General features: G+C 38.1%; 1 protein-coding gene across 4 annotated transcripts in view; it reads right to left on the bottom strand.

The window, feature by feature from the left end:
- The window catches only part of Celf2 (CUGBP Elav-like family member 2), a 598,848-nt gene that overhangs the window by 470,025 nt on the left and 105,420 nt on the right, over positions 1-23,403 (bottom strand). Inside the window, exon 1 of one of the 4 annotated variants that reach the window (XM_023701320.1) lies at positions 14,060-14,079. The exons of the other annotated variants lie outside the window; for them this stretch is intronic. The gene's annotated coding sequence lies outside the window, so the exon portion shown is untranslated. Of the gene's footprint in view, positions 1-14,059; positions 14,080-23,403 lie in introns of those variants that run through there. 4 annotated transcript variants of the gene reach the window in all.

Here is a 23,403-nt window from a genome sequence, read left to right as displayed (position 1 = left end):
GTGCCAACAAAAAAGACCTCAATGTTAGGAACTTTACAATCTAGAGGAGGAGACTCAGAAAAAAATTCAAATAAATATTTGTTACTTCCTAATATGGGTGGCATGATGAAGAGTGAAACAAGGCGGGTGATAGAAAGTAAGAGTGGGGAAGTGGAGGGAGGTACAATTTTAGGAGGTGCAATAAAAAACTAGAGTATTTAAATTTAAAAATTTGCTACAGTAAAAGTTACATTGCCATTAATCTCCCTCAAATACATCCTTTATTCCAAACAAACAGTACTTTCCTATTGCTCTTGCCACTTTTAGAAGCAGTTCCGAAAGGCCTCTATACCCTTCGTTCTGTTGTCATAACTACACCAGAGTCCTGGATTGATTCAAAACATTTCCTTTCCTGGTCATCTTGTCTTTGAGGAAGAGCCAGCAGCTGCACCATGCCAGATCCAGTGAATAAGGTGGGTGAGGGCACACCGTAACTCTTTATGTGCCTCCTTTCCACCGGGTGACATTCAGTGGCAGCATTTATAGTAGTTTTAATCACATCTCTTAATGACAGGCAGAAAAGAGGACTTCCAGAACTGCCTCAGAAAGCATCAAGAATGGTAAGCGAAGCAAACAGAGTTGGAGGACAGAGTGTATTTTGTGGGCATTAATAGCAAGGTGTCTTTTCTGTAATAATTTTCTTTTAAACATTCACTGTATATTTAGATTACATGCTATATACAGATGGTGCTGAAAGGTCTTTCTGAAGACATAACTGAGTGAACTCCAGGACGTATTAAATACAATAACTTGTACCCTCACCTTAGTTGATATCCATTTCTTTCCCATGTACTACTGCATTTCCCCTGCTTTCCATGGACCATTCTCTGAGTTCCTGCCTGAAACAGACAATACTAGCTATTGGAGAGTTGTTGAAAGTGGCACAGGAAGCCTGGCTCTGTACATTCAAAATGTTACAAACTGAAAACTGAAACCAGCCTTCTGATGAGTTCACTAAGTCACTTAAGAAACAGCAGGTTTCAGCAACAGACACTTCACCTCAGCACAGACAACATTTCCAATTGAGTCTTGTATACAAGTAAACACAACATTCATAGAAGTGCCCCTATTTTAGACCAGTGTCATGAGGCAGCAGTCTAAAGTTTCCTTGTTTAGATTACACTTATGGGGCCTAATTTTTCTATATCACTTTTTTTCCCCTAAAAAAAGAAGTCTATGAGGTAGAGTTTCACTCTACACCACCCACTGCACTTTGGTATTGAACAATGTCTAGACAGGACCCAGGCTCAGACCTGCTGACAGGTGAGCCCATGGCACCTGGCCTTTCTCTCCCTACATCTAGCCAACACTTAGGAATGCACCGGGTGGTGGTGGTGTTTTTAATGAGCATCTGAAAGTAGGCAGGAGTGTGATCTAAATGTCAGAAGAACTAGCCCAGGAAAGATGAGTTGAATCTAATGAATGACTTACAACTTCTCTCTTACAGTCTTTCACTTTCATTTTGGGAGTCCTGGCTAAGCTTTTATTTGGCTCAACATTTATTTGTATAATTTTGTTATTCTTTATTTCAAAGTCAACTTCAGTGGCTCAGCACCTGCCTGGCAAGCATGAGGCCCTAAATTTGATTGTGTGTACAAAAAAAATCTTATACTGTATAAAAGTCACAACTGCATGCTATTGTGTCCTTGTACTCAAGAATTTGTAGAAGAATCAAATTGCCAAAGGTTTCTCTTAATGAGCTCTGCAAAGAGTCCATCTGCCTTCTGTAGCCTGTAAAAGACACCACTGTTCAAATGGCACTGCCGTTTCTCCTGTCACTGTGGGGTTTTGCTTTCTTTTCTTTCACAAATGTCATCCTGACACTGAGTTCAGGCCACCATCTCGGAGGCCTGTTTTCCACACAGCTAGTTGCATTATGAGGTGGAGTAGGGGACCTCCATGCACATGCGGGAGTATTCATTGACGTCTGTACTCGCTCTGCTCTGTGATTCTACACAGTTAAGTAATGTGGTCTCTAAGTACCTGAGTAGGCTATTTTAGACTTCAGCAATGGCCAGTGTCACCATCCTTGGAGGACAACCAGGGAACCTAGAAATGCCAAATTAATTTTCATTTACCAGCTTCTACTTTCAGAGATGTAAAGCAAAAGCAAAGTGAAATCACGAAAAGCAGATCACACATACATTAGGCTCTGCATTACACCTGTTTTTTTCTTTTCTCTCTCTCTCTCTCTCTCTCTCTCTCTCTCTCTCTCTCTCTCTTTCTTTCTTTTTTGGTGGTGCTTGGGAATTGAACCTAGGGTTTTGCACAGAGTAGGGAAATGTTTCACTACTATGTGAAACCCATATGAAACACTGTGCATATGTGTTTCTTTACAGTCTTGTCAGAAAAATGAGATCTATCCAAAAACAAACAAGCAAACAAACATTTTCTACAAATATTGTGCTTCTACAAGGGAGACAGGATCAGTTTATTAAAAGAACTCCACATTTAATACTGCTGAGTTATTGTTTGCCAAGTTATTCATGAATGGGCTTCTTCAGGGGAAAAATACCAAACCAAATACTAACAAAAAAAAATTCTTTCTTTGGTAAGTAATTTTGAAAGAATGGCCATTTTCCAATAATGCTTTCTTTTTTCTCTCTTAGTTCTTTTTTTTTTTTTTTTTTTTCTTTTTGGCAGAACCGGGGATTGAACTCAGATCCTTGCATTTGCCAGTCAAATGCTTATCCTACTGAGCCATCTCCTCAGCCCTCTCTCTTAGTTCTTAATAAGTCCTGTTAGTTAGAGAAAGTCATCCCCACTCGATAATTTCTAGATCAAAGAGGGATTTGCAAATACCAGCCTTGCGATGTTGACTAATAGCTTAATCCATCAACCAACCAATGGTGGTACTGAATTCATTTACTAGTTTGTTGAACATATGTGTATATAACTCCTACTATGTGGCAGTCCATAAATGCTGGAAATAGGATAGGGAACTAACTACATACGTACCCCTCTTCCATGATGTTCATGGAGTGGTACACAAGACATATCAAAAACACTGCCAAATGTAACCATCTTTGGAGGACAGTGACAGAACCCAGAAAGGGCACAATTAAGTTTCATTTATGAACTTCTACTCTCGTAAGTGCATGCTGGAGAACCCCTCTCCATCCCTACCCACCCCAGTCCTCTTCTAGGGAGGGGAGGGACTTTTTGGTGAAACAGATCGATACAGATTTCATGAGCATAATAACAAATACCAAATTAGTGACTAGGGTCCAGGGAGATGGTTCAGTAGAATAAGCGCTTCCTGGCAAGTGCAAGGGCCTTGAGTTCAATTCCTTGTTCCACAAAAAAAAAGAAAAATAATTTTCTTTAATATTGTCCTCATCAAGGCAGAGAATTATGTAAAGCTATGTAGTTCTAAAAAAAAAAAAAAAAAAAAAAAAAAATCTCCCAAAGTAGTGGCTAATAAAGCAGATAATATTATCCAGAGGAAGGCTTTGTGGTTTGAGATATCATTTTCTTTCTAAGCATCTAAAATGTCAGAGGCACTGCCTTCCAAGGAGAGTCTAAGGTGAATTCAGTTATGAGTGCTTCACTGGGGTGGGGACTGGTACAGCACATGAGGACTAGAAGGAGGGACATAGGAGAGCTTGCCAGCTATAGTCAAGCCCCAGTAATATGAAATGATTTAATGAAAACAAATGAAGAGGTGAGATATGCCAAGTTCCTAAGACTCCTTAGTAAGTTCTAGGTTAGCTAAGGGTCATGCTTTTTCTTCTTGCTGTGAAGAGCTGGAAAAACACAAACCAGAATTAAAGACACTTGGCCTTGTCTACCAGTTAACTTGAAATAAGAGACACTTATGTTTGAGGGATAGTGTAGCTGTGGTTAGAAGGATGTCCCCTTGGAGGACCTGCCAATGTCTGGGTCCACCCTCTCACTTGCAATAAAGGGATGGAGCTCAGTCTCTTCTGAACATTCACCAGGAACTTCCATGGTTTACTCTGAAAGCAGCAGGTGTTAGCATACATCCATAAGAAAAAAGAAATCTTTCTGACATGATTTGAGAGAATCTTGGGGTGTTTTTATTTTAATTTTAATTTTTTCAGAGCAATGGCCATAAACACATAATGAAATGCTCCTCTTCCTCAAAGATAAATAACTAATTTTTTTCCTCCAGTAGTATCTTTCTTTTTTAAAAATCTACCTCATGAAGTCTTTGACAAGAACCATAGTGGTACTATCATCCTTCATCTCAAAGAGGAGCATGGCAGGGTGTTGGGAGGGAAGTCTTCAAAGTTTTCTTGGCTATCTACAGGACCACAAGCCCAGCTCCCAGACCACACGCAGACATGGTCTCAGCAGAAAAGAGAGGTGAAAATCCTCCCACTAAGGAGACTATTTTAACCCATTTGAAAGAACATTATCCTGAGAGGTAACTACAGAGATGCGCTAAAGTTATTTTAGGTCCTCCAAATGTTCCTGGTTGCTTCTTGGACCCTACTGCGTCAATTAAATATATATTCATCATGTCTCCTGAAAATTCAAATATGTATATTTAGAGTGTTTAGTTATGGTAGGTCATGTCCAGCTCTCATTAACAATTTCCAATGTTCGTGTGTGTGTGTGTGTGTGTGTGTGTGTGTGTGTGTAAATTTGAACAAACCCCGGATAAAGTTTACAACCTTCAACACATTCATAGACAATTTTATCTCTACAATCACTAAAATAAATAAATAAATAAAACCAACTTAAATGGAATCAACAGTAAAAGAGCTAAATTATAGATAACAGAATATTCATACAACTATACCTCATCTCATGAATGTGGGCGCACTGTCTGTATGCCAGGATTTCTTTAGCCATTGGTGATATTCAGCATATTGCAATTGAGTGCAATTACAGTTAGCTATAATTAAGAACAATTACAGCTTTTATTTCTCTACTTGTTCTTTAAAAGCACATTTGTAATAAAAACTTTTTTAAAGGTGAAGAATATAATTATACATCCTTATAACGTCTCAAATAATTAGTTTGACTAAAGTTTCTTCTGGAACAATTTTCATTTTAACTGTCAGAGCTGCCATTTATAGTCAATGGAACATACTTAAAAAAAATTCTATCATTAACCTTTTTCACCCTATATAGCTGTATAGGAATTATTGGTACAAATTAAAGTTCTTCAGTATTTAAATCTCTAGGGCTCACTGCAAGCTATAAAATGTTTCCTCTTTCTTTATGTGTATCTGTGTGCACCTACCTATACGTACAAGTGTCTTTGAACAAAAAAAGAAACGTATTATTTGTAGACAATGTTTGCCTAATAAGGATTTTGAGAAAAAGTTGCTTTTTATAAGAAAAGTATCTTCTCTACTTTATATGTTACAGAATACTGCTTTCTGTTTAGTGCACATTTATACATGCTCCAAACCAAGAAGTTCCTGCACTGTGACAAATCTCCCCCACAATTTAAAAACCCAGGGAGCACATGATCAATATCAACCTAATTAGGATTAGTGAAATGCTCCTTTCTTCTAAATTTAGGTTGCTTCTCAACTTTACTTCATTGGTGTTTGTCTTCTGTGCAGGACTGTAAATTCCAGAAGGGTAGCGACTTAATTGTGTTTATCTCTGTCACCAGGGTTCCAGACTGAGAGTGGCTGGTGCGATGCACCCAATATATCAAACATGTTGAGTCAATGAAAAGGACTTCTGGTCATTTATGTTGGGAATAATTGAAAATTAAACATCTGAATGACTTTGACGATAAAAGCAAATTAGATAATATGATCTTGTAAATTAAGGATATTTTCACTACTGATCCTGTTGTATTAGCAATCTTGGGAAAACACTCTTAGGCTAAATCTATGCTTCTTGGGATTGAGTGATTGGAATAAATCGTCTCTTAAGGTCTTTTACAACCTTGATATTACTTAATAGTTTACCCCACCTAGAAGACATCCTAATAGCAATTAATATAAGGTAAAAATGGGCGTGTATGGTTGCAAGAGAGCAGGCAAATAACAAGCTTGCTCAGAGGGTAGACTGCAAGCAACGAAAACGCTGATATATAGAGAAATTTGTTTAAAAAATAAATAAAAAAGAAATTTGTTAAGAAAAATACCCTCAAAATTCCATACATTGAAATGATACTTGGATATAATTTATATTGTAAAATTTATCATTTATTCCATAACAGCCACAAATTAGTATGCACTTACTATGTTTTAATTACTTTACATTTTTTATATTCTCTACAACACTGTCAAATTGTTTTTAATTGTTATGCCCATCTTTCATATAAGGAAGCTGAGGCTCAGATAAGTCAAGTACAGGAGTCCAGGCCTATCCAAATCCATGGTTAAAACAAGAAAATGAAAAAAAGCATTTCTAGTCATGGCAAGAGACACTAAAAATAGGATAATAATCAGACTGAATCTCTATTTATAGCAATCTTTAAGCCAAAAGGAAAGAAATAGGAATCTAAGAAAAGTTTCACTCTCCAATTTTATTTCCTAAGTCTATACTGGTTCTCAAGTATAGAAATTTTCTAAGGAAAAGGTCTTCTTGTTAGTCACTTCTGCTTCACTGTGACACAACAATCCAACCCACAACTTAAAGGAGAGCCTAATTTGGCTCCCTGTTTCAAGGGCTTGGGTCTTGGTCAACCAGTTCTAAGGAGAAATATCATGGTAGAAGGACACAGCAGAGAAAAGATGCTTATTTCATGGTGGCTGGGAAGCAGAGCAGGAGAATAATACCAGACAGGAAGGGGCCAGGGGTCATTGGTATAGCATCCAAGGTCACCCCTCCATGACCTACCAAGTCATACTCAGAAGACTGCTTTAGTATCTGGGTGACTCCCAAGGACATCAAGTTGACACAATCAGTCTTGACGTCTTTGTATATATTAGGAGTTCTGAGAACACATACAGAGGTAAAATGGTATGTCTCAGCATTGGGTATAGAATTAAGTGTTAGTTTAAACTTCCTATGGATATGTGCCCTCCCAAGTATATAGGAAGGTGTGGACATGAACATTCTTTGGCACCATCTATAAGAGAAACAATCTAAATGGTTATGAATAAGGTAATGACTAAATGAACTATGCTGTGGATATTATGAATAATCTATGGAGTGATTAAAATGTGAGGCAGATGTCAATGTTTTAAAATGGATAGAATTACAAGACATGTTGAGTAATGAAAAGAACAAGTCATAGAATAATACAGTTCAATTTAAGGATGTTTATGTTTAAAATAAAAAACACAGAATAAGATGTTCTATTGATATATTTGAATCTGGACACAGACAGCAACAGGCCTAAAAGCAAACCTAGCAGCCTTATGAAGTGCTGGTTTCTACGAAGAGGAAACATTGGGAACACGGCACCTTGTGCCAGCAACCTGCCTCCTACCCTGGGCAACCAGTGCCAGGGGCTCCCTCCATTCACTGTGCCTTTGGCTAGGCCACCTCCAGCCAAACTGTCAATGTGTCACAGCAAGTGAACATGGCTTGGACACAATCTGACTCTAGCAAGGGGACAGGAATCTGGGTGGTGCCCTGAACCTGTCTATGGGTTGCCTGTCCTCCAGGTGAGCTATGGAGGAGCCCCAGACTCCAGGGCAAGCAAATTCATCACTTAAAGCTCTGATCTTTCACACAGGGACCCTTCATTAAGGGCCACCATGGGGAGACTGGGGGCTATTCTATAGCGCAGACCCCTATTCCCACAAAAACTTTTCACAAAACAAGGACAGTTTATATAAAAAAATTCACTGAGCTTTCTCAGGCTGGCTTACTGGTAGATTCCTGACATGTTTTCCAGGTCAGCCTTTATATATTGACTTCTTTATAGATGCCCTCAAGTAGCCAGCCAAATTAAAGTATCCTACAGAGGACTCTTTTTATACAGAATGTGATCAATATTTTCTTTTTTATTTATAAATTTCTACTTTCATGAATTGGGTTTGCTTATTGGAAAATTTCATCAGTAACAGAATTCTAGTAGTAAGGGATAAACAGAAAGGGATTATGTATTTTTACTAATAAAAACTAACTTCTAGATGATCAAAGTGACCTGGAATATTTAAGTAATCATTTCCTCTTTTATTTCATTCCCTAGGAATAGAAGATTTGTTTATTTCTGAGATGGTGGACTGGTAGAACACTGATATCCCAGAAATAGCACTAAAGAGTTGCAAAATATAAAATGAAAGCAAGCTCTTCAGTAGGACGTATCATTTTTCATATATGTGTAGTCAGGTCCTCTCACTGAGATTGGGAAATGACTGAGGAGGTTCAAAGAAATTGTCACTTTGCTCTAAGGAACATAACCTCCCACTTCTCTAACTAAAATTTCCTCCCTCCTCCCCTTCTTTCACTCCTAGCTTCACTAATATAACTGGCACATAATCATAAACTACATATACTTACTCTGTACAACTTGGAAATTTTGCCCCATGTGGAATTACTGCCACAATCAAAATAAGGAATGTACCCTTGAAGTTTGTAATTGTTCCTTATGACGTCTTTCTCTCATTTCCCTTGTCTCTAAGTAACCACTAATCTGCCTTCTGTCACTCCATGTTAGTTTCTTTTCTTTTCTTTTTTTAAATGTATTCAGTACAGGGCCTACAGGGTCTCACTACACAGATTGGACTCGTAGTGATCCTCCTGTTTTCAGCCTCCCAAGCACTGAGATTACAGGCACACGCCACATGTCCAGTGTCATTCGAATCCCAGTGCACCCCAGGGTGGGACTGGCATGGCACGCTGCAGATCAAACCCCAGTCTCTGCTTTGCCTAAGCAGGTGCTTTACTCCACTGAGCTATCCTTTTTTTGAAGGGGGCTTCATTTCTCAGCATTGCTATTTTGATATACATATATATATATATATATATATATATATAATCATAAACTACATATACTTACTCTGTACTTACTTGTACTTTTAGGGAAGGGTTTACCAGGTATTCAGGGTCTCACTACTAGACTGGACTTATAGTGATCCACTTGTTTACAGCCTACCAAGAGCTGGGATCATAGGTGCTTGCTACCAAGCCCAGTCTCAATTGCCATCTCAGCATGCCCTGGGGGCAGGGTCAGCACAGCAAGCCTTGGGATCAAACCCCCAGCCCCTGTGCCTGCCTGTTTGGGCACTTTAATCTGCTGAGCTATTTTGGCTGGCCCTGAGATTCACATATATTGTAGCATGTTTCAGTGATTTATTCCTTTTCTCTAAGCAGCAGTTTGCTTATTGATTCTCTCCTTGGTAGATGTGTGAATGTCTTCCCCAACTCCATGCCTTATCTTTTCCTTTTATTAGAGATGTCTCCCAAAGAAGATTATTTTGATGAAGTCCAATTTACTACTCTTTTGCTCATGTCTCTAGAGCTCTATGATAAAAATTCTTTGCCTATCCAAAATCACAAAAATTTTACTCCAATTCTGTCTTCTAGACACTTTATAGTTTTATATTTGAGTCTATGATCATCTTTAGCTCATCTTAAAATTTGGCAAGAATTAAAATTTTTTATTTGTATATGGGTACCCAATTGGTACAGTGGTCCAGCAGTATATACTGAAAATTTTATAGTTTGCAAGTGAATTGCCTTTGTATCTTTGTTGGAAATCAGTTAATAAATATAGGATTTCCTTATTCATTTGTTTATTGGTTGGTTGGTTGATTTTGAGACAGGGTCTCATTATGCAGTGTAGGCTGGCCTTGAATTCACTTATGTAGCCTTGGCTAGCATCTAATTTACAGAGATTCTCCTGCTTCAGCCTCCAGAGTGCTTGGATTATAGGTGTGCATCATCATGCCAAACTTGAGGGCTTTTTTCTTACAAGCATACGTTCTCTATTTTTTGCCCTGATCTGTATCTATTTTTGTATTAGTACCATACAGTTTTGATTACTTTATCTTGATAATAAGTTTAAAAATCTTAAAAATGGTTTTTCAATTTTATTCTTTATGATATTTATTTTACATTATTCATATTTCCATAGGAATTTTAGTCAATTTCTATCTAATATTCCAGGAAAGTTCATGATTTTCACTGCATTAAATTGGTAGGTCTATTTGGAAAGAATTGACTTCTTACCAATACTGAGCTGTGTGACCCTAAATCCAATGTGTCTATACATTTGAGTCTTCTCTAATTTCTCACTATAATGTTTTGAGTGTACAAATTTCTACCCTTTTTTATATTAAGCCCAGTACAACACTGTGGATCATACCTTAGCTGGTGTAGTTACACTGAAACATAGTTTATTTCCATATACATGTATATCTCATATCTTATCAATTAAAAATACTTATTTGTTTTAGTAGAATTTAAAAATTTTTTAAATCAAGATTTCTACACAGATAATCATATTTGCAATTAGACAACCTACTTTCTTACTTTTCAGTAAAAGCATCATTTATGTTGAACTTTCCATGCATGCAATGGACAGAAGCTCCAGTATAATGTTCAATGGAAATGGGGAGGGTGGACGCCACTGTCTTATTCTTATAAATGAGTAAAATCTTTCAGTCTTTCATTATGCCATATGATATCACCAGTACCTATTTTGGCTATTTGGCTGAAAACATTTCACATGGAGAACAATAGCTTCTATCCCTAGTTTTCTGAGGGTTTATCAGAAATGGAGGTGGATTTTGTTTTTTCAAATCCTTTTCTCCAAATGCTGAAATGATCATGTGATTTTGTTCTTTTAGTCTGTTAATATGGTGAATTATGTAAACTCACTTTAGATTATCACATTTAGTTTTCATTCCTGGCATAATTCATCATATAGTCTTGATTTATTTGCCTTTTAATAAATGGCTGTATTTAATTTGCTAAAATTTTGTTTAAAAATTTTATATCCATGGTTACAAGAGCTATTGCACTGTAGCTTTTTTTTCTGATAGTATCTTTGATTGTGGCAACAGAGTGATGATAGACTCAATGATGAGCTGGAACCATTTTCCTCTATTTTAAATTTGTGGAAGACTTGTGTGGTATTATTTTTGCCTTCCATATTTGGTAGAATTTGCCAGCGCAATGTGGTGATATGGAATTTCTTTAAGAAAATTTTAATTTCAGTTTCCTACTAGAAGAAGGGCCATTCAGGTATCCATTTCTTCTTAAAGGATAGAAAATTTGTGTCTCTTATTAAATTTGTTGTATTATCTACGTCATCTAAGTTAGGAGTAAACTTAACAGCTAAAAACTGAGACTATTTTTTCCACTGTTAGATTTAAAAAGTGTGATATAAACGATAGATACTCCTTACAGATAAAACATGTTTTAATCTATCTTGCTATAGAAAAAGTTCGATGCTTCTGATTAATGTTTTCAAATTTATTGGCAGAAAGTTGCATAATTACCTTTTAATATCTGTGGAATCTCTAACAATGTCATATCTTTTGTTTTTAACATTAAGTATGTTTTTGTCTCTCCTATCACTCTAGCTAGAGATTTAACAATTTTATTGATCTAACAATCAGTATTTGGTTGCATTAATTTTTGGTGTTGTTTTGTCTTCTTTTTTTATGTAAGATTACTGTACTTCCTTATAAGAGGAATGTTGCAACAACTTTTACAGGTGTCGACCAACCTTTTCTCAAACTAGGCACGTATCAAGTCTAGCATCATTGTTTTCTATTCTACTATGATCTTTATTGTGTTTACTCTTCTTACTTTGTGTTTATTTGGCTCTTTTTTTCTTGGTTTCTGAATGTGGAGGAAAAAGTCACTGATTCATAATTTTTACTTTCTTGTAAAATTAGGGTATACTGCTAAGAGGCTCCCTATACTGCTCTTTAGTGTAACCTCATACTTTTTATATGCTGTGTTTTTATTTTTATCTAATTCAAAACACTTTCTAACTCCCATTTGATTTATTTGATCTTTTGATTATTTAGAAGCATGTTACTTTAAGTATTTCAAACTTTCCTGTTATTAATTTCTAATTCCATTTTTGTCATTTATGTACTTTGTGTTACTTAAACACTTTAAAATTCATTGAGACTTGTCTTATGGCCTAGAATTTGGTCTCTCTTGTTAACTAAGTTCTGCATGTACTTGTACGGAATGTGTATTTTGTTGCTGTATGTAATGCTTTACAAATGTCAATTAAGTCAAGTTGTTTCAAGTGTTGTTCAAATATTTTATATGTGTGCTGATCTCTTTGTTATTTGTTATATCAGTTATTGAGAGAAGAATGTTGAATTCTCTTACTATTCTGGATTTGTCTATTTTTCCTATCACTTTTTGTTTTGCTGTATTTTCAATGTCTACTATTAAATATATAAAATTTAGGATTACTCTATCCACCAGATAAATTGCTAGAACAACTGCTTTATTATTATCAGATGATAATAGTCTTTGCCCTAAAATCTACTTTGTTTGCAATTAATAGAGCCACTCTAATTTTATTTAGATTAAATTCATTCATTTCTTGGCACATTAGTTTCTTAGGGTTGCTGAAAGAAAATACCAGAAAATTTATAACTCAATAGAAATTTATGTTCTCATAGTTCTAAAAGGCAGAACTCCAAGATTAAGGCATCTGCATGGCAATGTTCTCATTGAAAAACATAAACTGAGGAAGTTCCAGATAGCACCATGCAAATCACCTAAGTTAGGGTGAGTAAGATTCTGTGTATAATCCAGCTTGGGAAAATTCCTGTAGACCCGTGGTACTAGAAAACAAGCTATTTCTTTCAAAGGACAATGATAAATCACACATATGATAGACACCCCCAGAATAAAATAAAAAGACAATACACTTAAGGACCATAGGTCTACATTATGTTCATAACTCAGCAGGAAAATTTCCATCTGCTCTCAGGGCCCAACAATAATTCTCTGTGGTACACTCCACCCTCTGGCCACCAGACCCTGAGCTGGGCCCTGCCCCTGGGCCTGTGGAGACCACACAGGCACCTCCTCTGGGCCTGCCCGTTCAGCCCCTCCCTCTCTTCTGTGCCTCTGCAGTCATTCTTCCCTTTCCTTGAAGGACAGAACATGCTTACACTTGATTAGCTCCAGCAGCCTGATTGCTGCTTGCAAAAGTCTGACAGCCTTCTTTCGTTCATGCTGTCTCTTTTCGCCTCAGAACAATCTGTCAGTGTTTCTGCAGACACAGTATTTTCAAAAACCTTGCTGATCTTCTGGGATGTCAGGGGATCCATGTCATTACACAACAGGACTGGCTGCAGATCCTCCTTGGATAGCTCTTCTCTATTCCTGGCGTCTGCTGGGATGGCTGGACCATGCGTCATACTGCTAATCTCTTCAGTAAGGGTTTGTCTAGCCCCACCCTTGGCCCTGTCTCCAGAGCACACTCTCTGGAAGATTAAGGGGTTTGCAAATCATTAAGTACTAGTTGTTTTGGCTTAACAATTTCCCCCTTAATGTATTTTTTTTCTTCTCTTGTTGTACTATAAGCAACATGGGGAAATCAGGCCATACTCTTAGCTAAACATTCATATTCACTGCTTATAAATTCTATTTTCCACTAAATCTTACAATGCAATGTGGCCAAGTTTCCTGTCATTTCCTAAGGAGGATTGCTTTTCCTCCAGTGTCTAATAACATGTTTTTTCTAAAATCTCATCATAAGCAACTAAGATATTCATATTTCTACCAACATTGCGCTCATGATGATACATGCAGTTTATAAGATGATAGAAACTTTTGCTACTCCAGTCTTCATTCCTTCTGAGCCCTCAACACAATCATCTTAAGTGTCCATATTTCTACCAACAATCCTAAAGGCAATCTAGGCTTTTTCTATCATATGCCTTAAAATTCTTTTAGTCTCTACACACCACCAAAGTCAAAGCACTTCCACATTGTTAAGTATTTATACAATAGTACCACTTCCCAGTACCAAATTTGTATTAGTTTCCAAGGGAGGCTATCATTAATAATCAATAACTAGGTAGCTTAAATCAAAGAAATTTATTGTTTCACAATGTTGGAAGCCGTAAACCTGAGATCAAGGCATTGGCAGGGCCATACTCTGTCTGAAGATTGTGGAAGAAGAACCTTTGCTATTTCTTACCTTCTGGTGTTTGCCAACAAGTTTTGGCATTCCTTGGCTTGCAACTGAACTATTCCAGTCTGCTCTGTTGTCATGTTTCCTTCTGTCTGGGAGGCTGTGATTCTTTTCTTCTTCTTATAGCAATACTAGTCATATTTGATTTATGACCCACCCTAATCTAGAATGCTTTCATCTTAACTAATTATATTTTCAAAGACTCTATTTCCAAATAAGGTCATATGCTGAAATTCTGGAGAGACACAAGTTCTAAGTGCACACTATCCATCCCAGGGTACATAGTGCATCTCTTCCATCCCTTTCCTATTGCCCTGTTATCATGATTTTACATTAGCAGTGGATTCTTGAAGGCAGTGTAGCTAGTAGTTGAGTCTTGCTCCATTCATGGTTTACTATATCCCCTTTTGGAGGCAAGACCCTTCAGTGTACTACACCCATTATTCTGAAACCCTTGAGGCTGTCAGGCTGTTGAGAACAGGCACTATTTTCAGCTTCATGCGGGGTTCCAGTCACTGTTACCTCTGGTCCTTGAGACTCTTCTCTCCCCAGCTTTCAGGAGTTTCTTGCCAAGTACATCCTGGTTAGGACTGTACTGATTACTGAAGAGGGACTTTCCAGACTTTTTCTGTATGCCTATCAGCTCTTCAGGATTTTCCCAGGAATTCTGACCACCCCATTGTTGGGTTCTGGGCTTTAGCTCCTCAGTCCAGCTGCTCCAACAAATTCCTCCTTCTTTCCCCATCCTCCCATTTCCTCAGTCATAGCCTGTAAACTCTTCAAGACAGTAAGCTGATAATCAAATTATTGTAGAGAACCCATAAATATGCACAATATTATGTGTTAAGGAAATAAACTTTGAAGAATATAAACTTGGATCATTTACAACTCATTTCATTTGTTCTCCATCTCTAAAGGTTCATTGTCCTTCACTGTCTGGGGTCCATACATTACAAACTACTTTTCTTCAAATATATATTTAAATTATTTAATATATTTTAAGAATGCTAATGGCCAGGAATTAAATATCTTAAAAATAACAGATTTCATCTTACACAATTTTTCTATTATATTTCACAACATAGTCAATGCATTTTGTCTTTTCTAGACTGTTTCATTGGATAGGATTGTAAGTTGAGTCCCTTTTACTCCAGCATGGTTAGAAGTACAAATCTCTCAGATGATTTTTTTTTTGTACTTAAAACTAAGTATTCAACTTCACAATCACAGGTGAAGTCAAAATATGTAGGGTGGGGGCCAGATGTGGCAGTACATGCTCATAATCCCACTGCTTTGGGATGCTGAGGCAGAAGTATCACAAGTTCTAGCCTAGCCCAGGCAATGTAGGGACTTAGTGAGATCCTGTCTCAAAATATTTAAAAGGGGCCAAGTATGAAGCTTAGTGCAAAGCCCCCAGGTTCAATCTGCAGTACTGGCAAAACGAAACAAAGCAAAACAAACTTAAGGTAGATAACACTGTCAAGAGAGTGAGATAACTGACCTCTCTTTCTATAAAATATCTTTTTAGCCTAAGTCCATGAAGGGCCTCAGCAGCATAATGGGGGCTCCGGAGCTCATTCAGCTGGGTTCAGATCTTGGTCTGACTGTTGCTCAGGTGTATGACTTTAGGCAGGTTCCCTCACTCTTCTAACTCAGGATCTCATCCCGGCCATGTAAATAGATAGTCTCTGGACTCTTGGGGGTGTTTCCCTCCTTGTATCCTCCCTCAGCACAGTGGCAGGCATGGAGCAGTCAGTGCCTTCGATTCTTAATCAGCATTGGCTCTTATTATTACATCTCTTGCACAATCTTGCCTGGAGACTGCATGAGTGAGAAATGTAGGAGGAAGTCTTTTAAAATACATCTTTCCGTTTCTAGGTGCATAGGCATTTTCTAGTTTATAAACAGAATGAAACCATACTAGGTACCTGTGGGTCCATTATCGAATGATGACAGGCAGACTTTGATACAGAACAAGTTTGCAAATGGTCTGGGTGCTATTTAAGACATTATTCCTGACATACTGCCTGTTTTCAATACAAATTACTTTTTTGTGGTAGGGCACTTTATAGCTGATCACAACATATTACTTTTCTAGTTAATCACATATACCCTACGTTCGAACAAGCTTCTATGATTAACAGTCTATGAATAAGCACTACTGAAATGATTGAAAGTTGGTTATATAAACTTGTACCTATGAAGTCTCTGTGTTAGAGGAATTTTCACATTATCTTTTAAAAGTCCCCATAAATCTGTGGCTTTGATAAAGAGGATCCACTTTAGAACAATAGCAGAAAAATCAAGTTACTCTGAGACTATGTGGTCAGGCTACTTACAATATCAAAGCTTAGCAATTTCAGACATTATATTAAAGCCATTATGTTGGCACTATTGAACTGGTCAGATCATTCATCTGAGGAAATCTAGTAACATTTTACCAACTTTTCTACTCAGACCTTAATTTTATTCTCTTTGTCTCTTTATAATTCATATTGAGTTTCCCATTCTATCTTCCCTTTGTAGAGCAATATTTGGCTTCTGGCCCAAAGTGGTAAACTTCAGAGACTGCCTCAAATTCTCTCTAGACCCAAATAAAAAAAAATCTATCACTTGGACTTTCTTTGCCCTATAAGAATCAGGCTAAAAACATTTTATTGCTGGAAGTGTCTTTAAGGTTGTGAGTCACATTCATTTCTGTTATGGCTAGCACAGTCACTCTGGTCTAGGATATCTGTCTGATTTTAGAAGCTATAAGGAGCTCCCTGTGCCCACCTCCCTATGCATTATACATGGTCACTGTGTTGGGGTCCAGCAGCCCTGTATAAGCCCACTTTTGGTTCAGTGTCCTTATAAATCTTTCATTCCGCTCCTGCCTGAGTTCTGGCATTCAGCTACTTGACTGCGTAGCAGTTGATATGGCAACCATTGGGATTGTGAAGTGACTGTTGGGTGCCTCAGATATCATTACACTGGTATAATCTCAGGGCTCAAATAATTAAGATCTTTCTATATGTGTAATTGCTCCCAAGCCGCTCGGTGACTTGCTGTGTGGCCTTGAGCTAGTAATTTACCCTGTTTTGGATCTCTGTGTGAAATGCCTTGCATCTATGACATAAGAAGAATCATACTGACCTCCCTCCTTGGGCTTTGAGCCAGATTAATTTATTGCTGTAGTTAAAGGGTAGTTAAATTATAATTCTTGCTTCAAAGCTGAGTTTTAGATTGTTCTGTTCGAATGCTACCGGCATGTCCAAAAGGAGCCAGGTTACAAAGCACAGAGTAAACAATCACAAGGAAAGGAAGATAACAAAAGGTGATACCAGCATTGTCCTCTTTGCCATGTTCCTGCTTATTCTTATTAAATTTATTTAATAATAAATAGCTATTATTTCTATCTGGAAGTAAGGACTGACAGACCTAGGCCTCTGTAAGAAGCATAACACTTTCCTATGTTTGTCTCTTATAAAGACAAATATAATTTTATCTTTTCTATTCATACCTAAGTTCTACAAAATGTAGGGGTGATATTGTTAGCATCCTTGTGAATCTGAGCAACAGGTAGGGACTGGTGACACGGGGGAACTTCTGGTGGTCAAAATTCACTGTGTGTCACACATGGTTCAAGTTACAGTGGGAATTTATTTTAAGTTAGTATATGAGGCAAGTGACATCCATTTGAGTAAATACTTAATAAGACTATTTGGGTAATGGAACACTCTGGTAATTTGAAATTACTATTCCTAGGATTTATTGCTCAACAGCCTCTGAGAGTGAAGTAACACACTGTGAACAGGCACAGTCTAGAAGGGCAAAAGAGAGTACTTTCCCTTGTGAATGAAGGGAATTTCAGGGACTTATTCTGGACACCTGTGTTTAATGTCAGGGTGAGGAGATAAGATGCAGACGGAGGTGTGAAGTGTGGAGGGGAGATACAGAAAGGACATGGGCTGTCTCTGTGCTGCATGTGTCTTGACCACAGGGAAACTGGGGCCAAGCTTCTAGTTGGGTAAGTGATTGTTGCGGTTTGTGTCTAGTTGTCCCCTGCAGCTTCTGGAGTTTGTGATTGATTATTGTGGGTGTGGATGCTGCACCTGCCCTGGGGCAGGTAATTTGCATTACAATGTAAGGAGGAGAGAGAGGCTGGCTAGCTGCCTGAGCTGCTGCCAATCCCCTTTTGCTCTCTTGCTCTTTGCTGCTGCCATGAAAGGTTGCCCTCTGCCATGTGCCGCTCTGCCTTGGAGCCAGCTGAGTTTGGACTGAAGCCTCCACTGACTGTGAGCTAAAGAACCCTTTCTTCCTTCGTTTTAGATGCTGGGTATTTGTCCCAGCAATGAGAGAAGAGTAATGGAGACAGTGATCTTGGACAAGTCACTTGACATCTGTCATCTTGAATTCTTGCTCAATTTCTGATTGGGAACCTAAAAAAATCTTAGCAACTACTTTAATTTTTAGTAAAACCATGCCCCTCCTTTTCATACTAGTTATGTCTTTATCTGAAATATGGAGTCTAAAAGAAACAACAAGAACAAACATAGATAATTAAGAATTTCTGTTTAGAGGAGGAGGAATTTAATAAAGGTTTTATTGCAGACCATTGCCTGGGCTACTGGATGAGCATCCATAGCTTGGAATAATACAAAACCTTTAGGAAAAACTTAGTTTTAAAGAATAAGCCCTGGGGCTGGAGAGATGGCTCAGTGGTCTAAGGCACCTACTTAGAACAAGCTTGGCAAAGCATCAGGGACCGCGGTTCAATCCCCCAGCACCACATGCCAGCCAGCCCCGCCCCCTGGTGGGCTGAGCTGGCCACACACACACACCACACTCTCTCTCTCTCTCTCTCTCTCTCTCAAATAAATAAAAATAAAAAATAAAAAAAATAAAATTATCTTTAAAAAAAAATAAAATAAAGAATAAGCCCTGAAAAAATACTACCCAAGGGAAATAGTCACAAGACTTTACATTTGTCTAGCTCTCAGTATAGATCGTGACATTTGGTCCTCCCCAAGGATTCTGTGAGGATTGATGGCCCAATATTAACAACACTTTACAGATGAAACAACAGGCTGAGAGTGATTAACAGACTCTTCCAAGATCACAGAGGTAATAAGTGACAGAACCCAGACACAAAGCCAGAGGTGACCTGACCTCAAGGCTTGTTTCTCTGTAAATTCAGCCAGCTGCACATCTAGCTAATCAACAGAGAAGCAGGACCATCAAGTATTAGAATGAATGAGGCCTGAAGTCAGACGTGGAGTGAAGTCCAGCTCTGTGACTTAACATCCATCCAAATTATGTCAACTACCTGTTCTAGTTCATCTATAAATAGGAAACATGATACAGAGCTCTCAGCTTGTAGAAAGGATATAATTACATGAGCTATTGTAAAAAATCTAGTACTGCATCTGACACAGAAGAAATTTAGTAAAACATGAAAGGGATGCAAAACTGATTAAGATGCAATAGGCATATGTACCAAGTCCCCAAGATAAATGTAATTATTATGTATTACAAACATATACTAAGAAAAAGAAACTATAAAATGATAACATTTAAATAAGAAGAATTGTGCTTATTATTACTAAGTGATGCAAGCAAACCTTTTCCTTTTTTATTTTTTAAGAAAATCATTTAGATTCTGCCATATCTAATCCTAGCAGCTACTCTTTCAAATCTGTTTTAGGGGAAGAAATACCAATTCTTCCATGGAGTTGGAAGAATAACAAAGTTGGTTGTGTGCAGCTTGCCCCCAAAATAACCTTCTTTGGCTGAGGATTTATATCCAGGAGGGTTAGAAACAGTCTGTTCCCAGCTGTTCACATTAATGTATGGGAAAAGCAATATGTATAATCCTACAGGGATAATCCAAAAATTATTTACATTTGTTCTCATTTAAAGTATATATATGTCTAATCTTTTGGAAATAACTTCAAAAAAATAGAATCTCTCTCTTTCTCCTTCCCTCCCTCCCCCTCTCCCTTATCCCTTTCTCCTTCTCTTTCTCTCCCTTTCCCCCACCCTTTCTCCTCACTCTCTCTCCTCTCTCCCTCCCTCCCTTAACCCTCTCTAACCCTCTCTCCCCTTGCCACCCTCTCTCTGAATGTTAACCTTTCCTACCACATGCGTCTCTTGGATGCTTTTCCTCTTCTCTGTGGATGTGGAAGATACCATCTCATGCACTGATGTGGACAACCAAAACCTGAGCTCATTTCCTACCTCCAAGGCAGATGGAGTTCAGTGGTTCAAAAGTATTCTTTTTCTTCAGCAAATGGGAAAATAGTATTCAAATTAAAAAGTTGCGGGCCAGCCTGATAGCTCAGTAGACTAAAGTGCCTGCTTAGGCAGAGCACAGTGGCTGGGATTCGACCCTGGGGTGCAGCGCTGCCCCTGCCCCCCCCACCACCACCACATGCTGAGACAGAGATTGAGACTGGGCGTGGTGACTTGTGTCTGTAATCCTAGCACTTGGGAGACTGAAAACAGGAAAATCACTTACAAGTCTGATCTACATAGTGAGACCCTGTAGACCCTGTCCTAAATACAGAAAATAAAAAAATAAATAAATAGTTGCATCCGCCTTAATCAGGTTGGGTGAAAACATCAGCGACAACAGTCTAAAGAATTAGTTGTAATAATAAACAACTGAATTTTATGTTATACTGTTTAACGTACAAAATGCTCTTTCCCTGACATTCTGTGAAGTTCAGCTGGCCTGGTGAGTGAGCCTAGATGGTGTGACTGCTCAGTAACAGTCACAGAGAGAGGTTCAATCTCACCACCTTGAACTCCACATCTGTGCTCTTTCCTGCATGCCTTATTATCTGTCCTGTGGAGAGGTCATCCTGAGCAATCCACATGCAGGCGTAAAGTCATAGGGAAATGCTCCTGATTTCTACAGGTCTGGACATAATTGTTTGGCTCTTCTTTGAATATGGCATGTTCATCCTCTTTGGCTATTAAATCTGTTCTCATTTTGAACTAGACAGAGAAAAGGCAGGGAAACTAAGCACATCCATTAGACATGAAAGTCCCATCAGTTGAGGTGTTGGGGAAAAGCTCATCATTTCTATCCTTTACACCTCAGGAATCTGCATGCTTTGGATTTGAAGCTTGAAGACTAAGCTTAAAGTTGACTACAATTTATTAAGAATCCTTCTAGGTGCTTCCCATATTTGTCACCCGTAGAATATATTGTATACTCTTCAAGAAAGAAAGCCTTGGGGCTGGGGAGATGGCTCAGTAGAATAAGTGCTTGCCTGGCAAGTGCAAGGATCTGAGTTCAATCCTCGGTTCCACCAAAAAAAAAAAAAAAAAAAGCAAGCCTTTTTTGCAGATGCGATATTTAATTTTTCTAAGCATCAGAAGCAGAACTCAAGGTGGTGTCACTTTGGTGTCGTATCTTGCAGAAACTTTCTCTGAGAGGGGAGTGAGCCTCAGGCTGTCCTGGCCAGCAGGTCCATAATCAGGGGTAGTTACACTCAGTTCTTAGTATGTGCCTAGGTCTGAACATTTGCCTGTTACTTTTATTGGGAATCAAAGTACCTTCAGACATAGGCCAGAGATTGCTGGGGCTTTTCTGACATAAAAGTTATCCTTTGGATCTTGCATATTTCTCATGACCAGATCCTTTTTTCTGATGGACTGTTGAAAACCTCTGCTTTTAATGAAGAAACTATTCACAATACTACACACTTTCTTGGGCATGGGGAAAAGTATAATCTGCTGTGATAAACATCAGCTTACTTATGACTATTGTACCATGCTGCCCAGGAAAGAAAAACCTCAGAGCCCCATAAGTAAGGTATAGTACACGATTTATCTGAAACTTCATTATGTGTAGATTAACTCCTGAAAAATGCCTCCATCCCATGGAATTACTGGGAAGGGCTGAAAACAACAAAAAAGAATATCCATGTATTTTGGAGTGAAAATCCCTGGGGCTTAGTTATTTTTCTGTGAGATCTACTCACATGAAATTTTATATTAAAGGATTTTAAGTTTCACACCTTTTCTTGCTGTCTTCTTTGAGAAGGTTTCACATTAAGAATTTTATGTTCCTTAACTAGATCAGAAACATACAGAAGGATGCCAGGCCTTCTCCTTGACCAGCTGATGCCTCTCCTCAGGGGGTAAGTGCACTCATTTGTTTAATGAACACTTACCCAGAGTCTGTGTTTTTCTAGGGCAGGAAAGAGCAAGGGAGGGCTACAAAGGAGAAAGTGGTGTGGTTCCCTCCTCAAGAAGCTCCCCATGCACTGGGAAGATCTACTATGCTGGAAAATATAAAAAACTGAAACTAGAAGAAAGACGTAGAACATGGTAGAGGCTTTCAGAAAAGAGTTACTACTTTTGGTGATGAGTATGTCTTCTGCATCTTAAAAGACAGTCAGGAAAACTAGAAATACAGTGTTTTAAGTAGCTCAGTCAAAGACTTGAAGGAAAAGTTTTACAAGTTTGGGGGACACAGACCTTCCACAGTTGCTTCAAATCATAAGTCTGGAACACAGAGAAGAATTGATAAAGGAGGCTGGACAGGGCAAACTTTGCTTTTCTCTTTGCACAGAAAAATGTCTCACATAAAAGAAAAACCCATGTTCTCTTCTTATCTTTATAAAGACTCAGAGCCATTGACTTTACAGGCCCTTACAGCAGCATGCTGCTCTATAACCAAGTGATATTTTTAACTATTCTTAAAGTTATGGTGCGAGGTGAAGCGGTTCCTCCAGTTCCATCCACAACCGAATTCAATTCACAAGAAAATCTGTTTGATGAACAGTAATACCCTGTATTCACAATTAAATTTCCTTCAGAATATTTCTAGTTGACAAGTCATGTCTCTAAGGCTTGTGTTCTTTATGCTATGATAGAATCTGAGGTGTTTTTGTACCATTTAACTATCTTGTCATTTAGAAAGTTAGTAATCCCAAATTATTTGCCTATTTTATCCATAAATATTATGCACATGTAAAAGTTGACATGGCTAAACTGTCCCCCATATGCATAGCTGTATATTGAGAGCAAACTCTGAACATGTCCATTTTTCTTGTAAAGAATTCTTAAATGCTTTTTAATTTTCATCTTAGTTTTCTTTTCCTTCCCTCCCTTCCTTTTTCCCTTCCTGCCTATACTTGGCTTTAACCCTCTGGCCTTTGCACTGAGCTTTATCCCCAGCCTTTTTAATTTTTTTTTCCAGATAGGTCTTGCTAAGTCACTAAAATGCTGAGTTTCCCAGGCTAGTCCAAACTGGCAATCCTTTGGCCTCAGCTTCCCAGTGAACTGGGATCACAGGCATGCACCACCCTTACGGGCTTGAGTTATTGATTTGTAGGAAAATTTAATAAAAAGAC

Source organism: Octodon degus, unplaced genomic scaffold (assembly GCF_000260255.1).
Source record: "Octodon degus isolate 3935 unplaced genomic scaffold, OctDeg1.0 scaffold00133, whole genome shotgun sequence".
Classification (NCBI taxonomy): domain Eukaryota; kingdom Metazoa; phylum Chordata; class Mammalia; order Rodentia; family Octodontidae; genus Octodon; species Octodon degus.
This window is presented reverse-complemented; position numbering and strand designations above follow the sequence as displayed.